General features: G+C 37.8%; 1 long non-coding RNA gene across 1 annotated transcript in view; it reads right to left on the bottom strand.

Annotated features, from left to right (window-relative positions):
- Window positions 1-10,723, bottom strand: part of LOC112815183 (uncharacterized) — a 273,184-nt gene that overhangs the window by 137,147 nt on the left and 125,314 nt on the right. The window contains exon 3 of the long non-coding RNA XR_012374191.1: window positions 6,529-6,623. This is a non-coding gene — a long non-coding RNA (uncharacterized lncRNA). The remainder of the gene's footprint in view (window positions 1-6,528; window positions 6,624-10,723) is intronic.

Genomic DNA, 10,723 nt, shown 5'->3' on the forward strand with positions numbered 1-10,723 from the left:
TCCCAGACACAAGAGAGCTTTTTTGCTTAACAGAGGAGAATCAAGTTCAAGTAGGAAATAACCTTTTTAAAATAAAAGTACTAGAACACTAGGACAAAGTTCACAGCAAAAGACAGGGCTGGCCATGAGATTTCCCATACCTAATGAAATGAGAACTTTTATGGTAAAACAAAACCAAACCAAAACTAGTTCTTATTCCCAGCTTCCCAAAGAAATTAAACATCTGGAGTCAGATACTCAATACATTCCCATTAACGTGAACCTGTGGCAAGATGACATTTAACTGACCATTTCCATCTATAAGATTTATATTTATTTATTTGCTTTTTGTTTAAAGAAGAAGGACCCCTAGTACTCAAATCCAAAAATGCCCAATTCTTTGTTCCTGGGTGGGAAAATCCCATGACATAATATCTAATAACTCCCGAATCCATTTTCCCAAGTGTCACAAATACGTCTCGCCAGGAGTTTATTACCTGATATCACCTTTTTCTCAGAGCGATGATAGCACAGGCAAAGGATGACAGAAGAATGGAAGAGAAGGAATTATCCCAGCACCAGCTCTTTGTCACGTGGGCTCTAAACAACTTTGGAAACCGTGAGTTCTAGTTAAAAGAAAAAAGGCTGGTAATATAATCACTGGTCTTGTAATAAAAAGGTGTGCCTTCTTGCCTAGCTGCTAATTAAATCAAATTGGTATGAAAGAAACCACAAATAGTGGAAGCCCTTCTTAGGGACCCACATTTACTAGCCATCAGTTATGTATATAGGAATACAGCTAACATTTACATTGCAATTTCTAAAGTATTTTCAAATCAATAATTTCATTTCATCCTGATAAGGTAGGTTTTAACCAAATATCTAATCCCAAGTTTACAACTAGGAAATGTCAGAACCAAGACCTGTGCCCCCAGGACTGCATAACTTCTGCAACACTCCCCGCCTCTGTGTAGTTACAGAAACAAAGACATTCAACTGATCAGGATGGGGTTTGGGGTTTTGTTTCCTCATTATGTTTTTTGCTTTTTATTTATTTATTTTTTAAAGATTTTATTTATTTATTTATTTGTCAGAGGGAGTGAGAACACAAGCAGCGGGAGCTCCTTGCTCCCGCTGAGCAAGGAACCGGATGTGGGACTTGATCCCCGGACCCTGGGATCAGTACCTGAGCCAAAGGCAGACCCTTAACCGACTGAGACACCCAGGCGCCCCATGTTTTTTGCTTTTTAAATTGCTTTTTAAGTAAATGCTTTTAAGAGGCTGGGGCAGCACTGTCCAGTTCTCACTAGACCTCATCATTTCCAGTTGTCTTATTCCTTAAGGCTCCTTGAAATATTTACCTGGCTGGCCCTGTAAATAAATGGGTTTGGAAATCCTGCTGGAAATATTCACAGTGTGTACACGAGATGAATCTTTCTGTTTTGATGTGCTGTGTAGAAAACGGGAATTCTGATAGTAAAAAATCATCTTGTCCACATCACCAACACAAGCAAGCAAGTAAATGATGACTACCAAGACTGGCATTTTCTAAAGGAAGGAATCCCACACATAGTCTACTTTTTAAGACCACAAAACTCTCCCTTCGAGGCAGTGGCATGGATTCTATGCTACAAAGGTGGAGAAACAAAGACAATCAGTTAAGTGACATCTGCAAAGATTATCAGTTGTAGCTCTATCTGCTTTTGTCTTCTACTTACATGAAAATGCAGGAATTGGGTCTCCTCAGCACACAGAGCATAGTTAGCACTAATGCCTTAAATTTATCAAGCAAAGTAAAAAATTAGGCCTCTATTTATCCTGATGACCCTGTGAGTCACAGGGTTCTCATTTACACGTGGGGAAACTGAGCTCTAGATGTTAGAGCAACAATCTTAGAGTCCCCGACAGGCGTCAACAAACTAGAGCCACAGGCCAAATCCAGTTTGCCACCTGTTTTAGCGTGGCCAGTGAGCCCAGAATAGTTTTTGTATTTTTCAATGATTGAGCAACAACAACAACAAAAATCAAAGAATAACATTTATGGAACAAAAATTATATGATATTCAAATTTTGCTGCCCTAAATTTAAGTTTTACTGGAAAGCAATCATGTTCATTCATTTAGGTGTCGTCTGGGCTCTTTCCTGCTACAATGGCAGAATTGAGTACTTGTGACAGAGATCTATGGCCAGCAAGCCTAAATAGCTGAGCCTTTACAACAAAAGTGAAGTAAAGTTAAGTGAACTACTCAAAGTCATAGAGCTAGTAAGTTTCAGAGCTAGGCTTGCGTCTGATGTTCTTACTCCAATTGGAGTACTACTTGGGATCAGGGAACTAACACTTTTACACAGATTCTTTCTCAACTTGGCATCCTAAAAAATATGTGTTATCCAGGGCTCATCAAATCCCACTAGACTATGGCTGAAAAAATAGGCTCATATGTCTTTTATCATCCTGTAGCAGAACGCTTTTTCAGATTATTAATACGTTTTTCTCCATGTATTGATCTATTTTATTCCCACAATAGAAAGGTAGCTTGCTCTGTGTGATTTTTGCCTAAGACCCAAAGCTCTGTGTGAAAGGAGCAGAGTATAAGGAGAAACTGACCACAAGATATTTCCTTTCTAGATTGTTCTTTCCCAAGCTTAAGCCCACTGAAGAAAGAAGGGATGAAAAAGTGCCTCTGACAGGAGCACTGGAAACAGGGAAGGATTCCTACCACTACTGAAAGGAGAACGAGAGAGGCATGCGTGTCTCAGCTGCAGCAGGAGCCTGACCCTGCTCTCTGACACTGTTTTAGGGATGTAACACAATCTCAAAAGGACTGGCTACATGGAACACCAGGAAGGTTGGATTCTGGAGGCCCAGGACGTTAGGCCCTGCTCAGAGCCCCACACCCGCCCACGCCTTGGATGTGACCAAACAGCAGACCTGAGGAGACCAAGCTGACTGGGAAGATATGGAACTCAGCATCATCAGGTGACAGAGAAGGACCTCAGAACCAAGAATCCTGGCATAAAGCCAGGGAAATGGAAGACTCAAAATGACTGAGGGTGAATTTCCTGCCTCCCTCGCAGGGTAAGGGCTTAGAGTCAACATTCAGTTAATTTATAGAAAATAAAGAAAAGGAATTAGTGTGGACATGAGTTTGCAGATTGAGATTCACATGAGCCACACTATTCAAAGTCCTCATTAAAAATGCAAATCGCAAAGCCTCCATACCTCTATCCAGAAATTCTTATTGGGTCCAACATTTCATTAAGTTCTGCTCCCCTAAAAATTTATGAAGATCCCACTGCTGTTGGTGACTCAACACCTCAGGCCACCATCCTCACTCTGAACCCCTGCAGCTTCAGAGAATGGCTGTCACCTCTTGCCACATTATGACTGCCTCCCCTGCTCCCCCCATGCCTCTACTCTGGTACTGGGATGGGCTTAGGCCACAAGCAGAAGCATCTCCCTCATCCCCCTAAAACACAGACAAACCAGACTGTGGTATTTAACAAAACTTTATTAAATGTTTGGGAACACCCAAAATATGGTGTAAAATACCACACAGTTAGTTCAAGTGACTCATAGGCCTGAACTTAAGATCTCAAGTTCTTGCTTTGTTCTTTCCATGTGGTAGACATCAGGTTACCTACCACCGTTGGCATTTCACTACAGATGCTCTGCTCCTTTCTCAGAGAGAGGAGCAAGTCAACAGTTCACCCAACCCAAAGCTGTTCACTTTGAATCCCACAATGATTAATGGTAACAATATTCTTCTGGAGATAACTCCATCCCACCCACAAGTAGCAGCCTGACTTCATGGACTCTAAGCATATGTCCTAGAACCTGAGTTATTCAAGCTTAAATTACGCTCTCTGTGGGATACTGACAATCTTATAGATATCTATAGTTAGGAGGAAATATTCTCAATATATACTACTTTACAGAATACTAAGTTTCTTAGCCTGCACATCTATATTCATATATAAAGTGACTTTACCGCCAAAAAAGAGAAGTGGGTATTTGCTTTACATCCCAGCAATTAAATGACCATTTTTGTGACTCTCCTAATACGAAGGAAGGCTTCTCTGAAGATGAATTAAAACTATAACTCTAGAAATAGAGCTGCTAGTTTATATGGCAGTTTTTGTGGCAAAACAAAGTCTCTTTCTCTGTCCATTCATCCTCTCCTATTTCAAAGACTATACAGAGCACTATAAATTGAAGTCAAAATCTTCTCATCACACTGTCACTTTTGGTAAAATTTCCCATTCTTTGATAAATACCCAGAGCTTATTTTCCCTTCACTCAACAAATACTTACTGAGTACTTATTATGAGCTTCTACTTACTGTATGCTCTATCAATCACATCAGATGTATAGATTTATCCCAAATTTATACAGAGAATCAAAGAGAGTTTACTACCACCTCAGAGGTATTTACTTTACCTTTTAAGTTTATTAAATAATGAGTTCAAGAAATGCCTGGTAAAAAAGAAATCAGGAGAAGGGGCGTTTTTCTATGCCACAGTTCCTCTTATAAATACATTTGAAATTGGTGAGAGGGATTTTTTTTGAAAGCCTCCATGGACTTTCTTGAGTGTATGAACGCTACTTTGCAGGGGTGAACGACCTTCCGAGAGGCAGGCCATGTGCAATCTGCAGCAGATTACAGACTCAGAAGCCTGCAGAAAAGTCTCAGATGGAGAAGGGCTGTGGTTCCCTTTGTTCACTTTACCTCCAGCCTCACAAAGATGCCAAGAATTTAAATTAATCTGATTATCCTCTGGGAGTTATTCAATCCTACTATTTTACCATAGAAACTTTGACCCATTCCATGCAGTTGTTTTTCTAGATTGCTTTTTCCTAAGAACTTGAACAAATGGACAGCCCAAGTCAGAGAAAAAAAAATTTTTTTTTTCCCATCTTGTTATTCCCTCCCCAATTTTGAAACATGGTACTTATCTCCTAAAACGTTAGAATCAGGAGCTCAGGTTGTGGAAGGGGGTATCCATAACAGTGGGAGTTATTTCGAGCATCAGACCATACTGACAGATCCCTGAGACCTCATCAAATATTGAAACTGAATAGGTCTCTAGAGTGATGTATAACTTCAGGGAACAAATTCCCATCTGTTACTTTTTCAGTAAGAACTCAGTGCATACTAAGAAAACAGAATTAGATTTAAAAAGTGAGCCTGTTGTCTATACTGAAATTTCTTTTCTTTAGTAATTAAAATCAGAAAATAAAATACTTAAATTACAAACCAAAGATGGAAAACCCTTTTGGAGGATGAACCCCTCAAAAAACATCTGTCCTCTCTAGTACTATTGTTAACCTTTAACGGGTTGCAGTATTTATGGTATTTTCCCCCCAGGAAAATGTGTGGCAAATCTGTAAGGGTTTTAAGTCCCAACATACAAACATTCTATTGTTTTAATGAACGTTGTATAGGAGTAAGAAGTCCTTAGAAGAAATGAAAAATTCTATGTTACTAAAGAGCAAATAGAGATACAAGTTTCCCCTCACCCCTACCCTTGGCACTATCATAGTTAGCCTTTGATATGTATGATTAAATTACAGTTCTTTCAGACGTGTCTTGAGTAGGCATAATTAACTATGATAGCTAAAGTCTGGACAGGGAACTGTCAATCTGAACTTCTTAGCACTTCTCCAGGTAAAGGGAAAGAGAGTTTAATGTTTTGTGTCATTTCCATCCAGCACTAGCAATAGTGAGGTTTATTTTTTTTTAAAAGATTTTATTTATTCATTTGAGACACACACAGAGAGAGAGAGAGAGCTCATGAGCAGGGAGAGAGGCAGAGGGAGAGGGAGAAGCAGGCTCCCCGCTGAGCCAGGAGCCCAATGTGGGGCTCGATCCCAGGTCCCTGGGATCATGACCGGAGCCGAAGGCAGCTGCTTAACCATCTGAGCCACCCAGGTGCCCCAATGAGGTTTATTCTAAGATGTATTTGGTGGAATTTTCCCCCAGAGTAAAGTTAATTAGAATTTGCCGTAAAGTGAGACAACTTGAGAAAGCACATGTCTTATATATATTAGATATTCCTAGATGCTTTTTCATTCTTCCTGGTGACCTAAGCTATACTGAACTAAAGGAAGGAAATATCATGGAAGCCTTATAAAATTAGCAACTTACCTTTCCTTCCAGTCGGAGAATACATTATGAGAGTCTTCAATGTGTTACATTTCTTTGAAAGAATCTTATAGAATCACAGTGGATAAAATTTCTTTGAAAGAATTTTAAAGAATCACAGGGTGCTAGGTAATGAAATGGCACTATCATACTGCTCACCTTGAAAATTATCCACACATGATTAAGAGAACTATCATTTAAAATGCATTCGATAATATGCAATATTTTCTCATCTCCAACAACAGAATTTGATAAGTTATGTATATATAAGGTAATATCTAGAGTAACCATGAAAAAAGCTGTACAAAAAGATATACTCAAAACTGGCATAGATGAATCAAAATGGAATTCTAAAAAATGCTCAAATAACCCAAAGGAGAGGAAGAAAAAGAAAACAGAAGGGCACCTGGCTGGCTCATTTGGAAGAGCACACAACTCTTGATCACGGGGTCATGAGTTTAACACCCACGTTCAGTGTAGAGATTATTTAAATAAATAAACCTAAAAAAAAAACCCCAGAGAAACAAGTAAGCAAACAAACAAAAAACCAAGGAGAACAAACAGAAAATTAAAAAATAAAACAGCAGGATGAAACCTAACATAGCAGCAGTTAAATATAAATGCAAGTAGTCTAAATACACCAATTAAAACAGAGAAACGCAATGTGGATTTAAAACCATGTCTGAACTATCTGCTGCCTCTAAGAGACTCATTTAAATGTAATGGTATACTTTTGAGTACCATGGATTAAAAATTTACAAACTTGACGCTTAAAAAAAAAATAAATGTAACGGTATAGACAAACGGAAACTTAAAAATGTAAAAAGATATATAAACACTGATCAAACAAAAGCAGTGGTTGCTATACTAATACCAGATAAAGTAGACTTCAGAGCAGGGAAAATTACCAGAGCTGGAGAAGGGCAGTGTATTGTGATAAGAGTTGATCCACCAAGAAAATATAGCAATACCAAATGTACATATGCCAAACAAAAGAGCTGCAAAATATGAGAAACAAAACATGATAGAACGAAAAAGAGAAATAAAATCGTGATTTTAATTGAGGATTTCAATACTGCTTTTTCAACAACTGGTAGAGCAACTAGGCAAAAAATCAGCAAAGATACAGAAGAACTCAACAACACCAATAACCATCAGGATCTAATCAACACTTCATAGAACACTCCATCAAACAAGAGAACAAACATTATTCTCAAGTGCCTGTGGAACATATACCAAGACAGACCATATCCTGGACCATAAAACAAATCTCAACACATCTAAAAGAAATGAAATCACATGAAGAGTATTCTCTGACCACTATGATATCAAACTAGAAATCAATAACAAAATTACAATAGGAAAATCTCCAACTTGAAAACTCAATAAACAATCCATGAGATAAAGAAGTTCCGAAAGAAATTGAAAAATACCCTGAACTGAATGAAAATTAAAACACAACACATCAAAATTTGTGGGACATTGCTAAAGCAGTGCTAAGAGAGAAATCTGTAACATCAAGTGCATATGTTATAAAAAAGGAAAAGTCCCAAATCAAAAATTAAGTTCTCATAGGAAGAGCCTAGAAATAAATAAACCAAAGCAAGCGGAAAAAATAAAATCACACCATAAGAGCAAAAATCAATGAAATTAAAAACAGAAAAAGAAAAGAGATGATCAATGAAATAAGGAGATAGTTTTTTGTTTCTATTTTTTTAACAGAGCAATATAATTGACAACCTGTACAAGACTGACAAAAAAATAAAGAAGACACAGCATGTTATTTTAGGAACAAAACTGAGGATATCCATATGGACATCGAAGGGTAGTGTAAGAATGTTGCTGACAACTCTGCACACCTAAATTTGACAATGTAGATGAAACAGATCAATTTCTTGAAAAATACAAACCACTACAACTCAGCCAGATTGAAATAGGTAATAAAAATAGCTCTATAAATAGTAAGGAAACTGCATTAATAATTTTGAAATTCAAAAAAAGGAATCTTCAGGCCCAATGGGTTCACCAGCAAATTCTATCAAGTATTTAAAGAAGTATTTTATTTTTTTTTATTTTTTATTTTTTTAAGAAGTATTAACACCAGTTCTATGCAATCTCTTCCAGAATATATTGGAGTGCATTAGAATTCTCCAGAGAAATAGAACCAACAGGGTGTGGGTGTGTGTGTGTGTGGAGATGGGGAGGGATTTATTCTAAGAAAGTGGATCCTGGGATTATGGAGGCTGTCAAGTCCAAAATCTACAGGGTGTGCTATGCAGAAGACCCAGGAATAGTTAATGTTGCAGGTAAGTCCAAAGGCAGTCTACCGATAAAATTCCCCAACCTTTAAGGAAGGTTAACATTCTTCCATTAAGGCCTTTAACTGCTTGAATGAGGGCTACCCATATTATGAAGGGTAATCTGCTTTACTCAAAGTCCAGTGATTTAAATGTTAATCTCATTTTTAAAATATCTCCACTGAAACATCTAGAATAATATTTGACCAAATATCTGGGTGCTGTGGACTAGCCAAGTTGACACAGGAAATTAACCATCACAAGGAAAGAACACTTTCCAATTCATTTTATAAAGTTAGTATTTCCCCCAATGTCAAAACCTGACAAAGAAAGCTATGATCAATATCCTTCATAAATAATGACTCAAAAATTCTTACAAAATATTAGCAATAGAGTATTTGGCAACAATGAAGAATAATGACATGTCATGACCTAGTGAGATTTATTCCATGGATTCAAGACTGGTACAATAATAAAAACTCAATCAGTATAATCTACCACATTAAAAAGCTAAAGAAGAAAAACCACATGACCATATTAATTGATGTAGAAAAAAAATTTGGTAACATTTAATATGCATTTATGATTAAAGACTCTTGAGATATAGTGATAGAGGGGAAAATTTTTCAACTTGTGCTCTTATGAAGAACTTATTCTCTTGATTAAGAGCAACTACAAAAAAATTTACAGATAATATTATACTTAATGATGAGAGATTAAGCCTTTTTCCCCTAAGAATGGGAACAAGGCAAGGATGTCTGGTCTCACCACTATTATTCACCATAGTGCTGGAAGTTATAGCCAGTTCAATAAGGCAAGGAAGGGAAACAGAAGGCATGTAGACTGGAAAGAAAGAAATAAAACTGTCACTAGTGCAGATGTATGGAGAAGTCCTAGGACTAATACGTGAGTTCAGCGAGGTATCAGGATACAAGATAAAAATACAAAAAATCACTTAAAATTTTTTAAAATTTCTACATGTAAATCTAAGAAAACATGTATAGGACTTGTGTACTGAAAATTAAATACTAATTAAAGGAATTAAAGAAGACTTAAATAAATGGAGAGACACATTGTGTTTATGGATTGAAGACTCAATATAGTAAAGACATCAAATCTCCCCAAAATGATATATAGGTTTACTGCAATTTTGATCAAATCTCAGGAGGACTTTTTGGATACGTAGAGAAGATTGTTCTAAAATATGTAAAGGAAAGGAACTGGAATAGCTCAATAACTTGTAAATACTTGAAGTAACAATGGCCAAGAACTTTCCAAAATTAATGAAAGACACTGTATCACAAATCCGGGAAGGTCAGAGTATGCCAAGCAAGATAAATGTAACACACACACACACACACAAACACACCCATGCATATGCATATCATATTCGAACAGCAAAAAGCAGACAAAGAAAATCTTGAATGAACCTAGATGGAAAAAAAACCACCTTACTGAGAGAGGAACAAGAATAAGAATTACGCTGGGCTCCTCGTCAGAAACCACAGAAGCAAGATAAGAGTGGAGTGAAATATTTAAACTATTGAAAGAAAAAAGTCACCAACCTAGCATTTTATATCAGCAACATTATTCTTCAAAGGTGACAGAAAAATACAGACTTCCTCAAAATAGCAAAATTGTAGACGTGAAGAACAGATCAATGGTGGCCAGATGTTAAGGATTGGGGAGGAAAGTAGGTATGGTTATAGAAGGGCAACATGAGGATCCTTATGGTGATGGAAATGTTCTGCACCTTGGCGGTATCAAGGTCAATGTCCTGCTTGTGACATTATACTGATTTTGCAAGCTGTTCCCATCGGAGAGGTTGGGTACAGGGTATACAAGATCTCTCTGTATTATTTCTTCCAACAGCATGTGAATCTTCAATTATCCCAAATAAAAAATCTAAGAGGAAACAACCTCGGTCTCTTCTGGATGGTTTCCTCTTTATCCTCCTCCTGGCATAGATGCTAATAAGTTCTGAGAGGACGTGAGCAGAGGGCACCCCCCCCCGCGGCAGCGGGCAATGGGCTTCTGCTTCGGTGTCAGGCCCCATCCAGGCTGGCTTCCTGCTCCATGGGTGGCTCATCCTATCTTATTTCAGTGGTGCTTGGAGGGGCTGCAGATGTTGACCTGGCTTTCACGTAGCATCCTGATATCTATCTGCCAACATGTGGTAGTGATAGAACCCCTCATTCTGGCCACAGTACCTACAAAGGCCAGAGGCTCCCCTCCACTTACATCAGTGACCTGCTCTAGAGACTTGGGAGGATTTGAGTGCCCTGGCCCACAACTTTTTTTTTT

This window comes from Callorhinus ursinus, unplaced genomic scaffold, assembly GCF_003265705.2.
Source record: "Callorhinus ursinus isolate GAN/ISIS: 27379988/994484 unplaced genomic scaffold, GSC_fseal_2.0 scaffold30, whole genome shotgun sequence".
Taxonomy (NCBI): domain Eukaryota; kingdom Metazoa; phylum Chordata; class Mammalia; order Carnivora; family Otariidae; genus Callorhinus; species Callorhinus ursinus.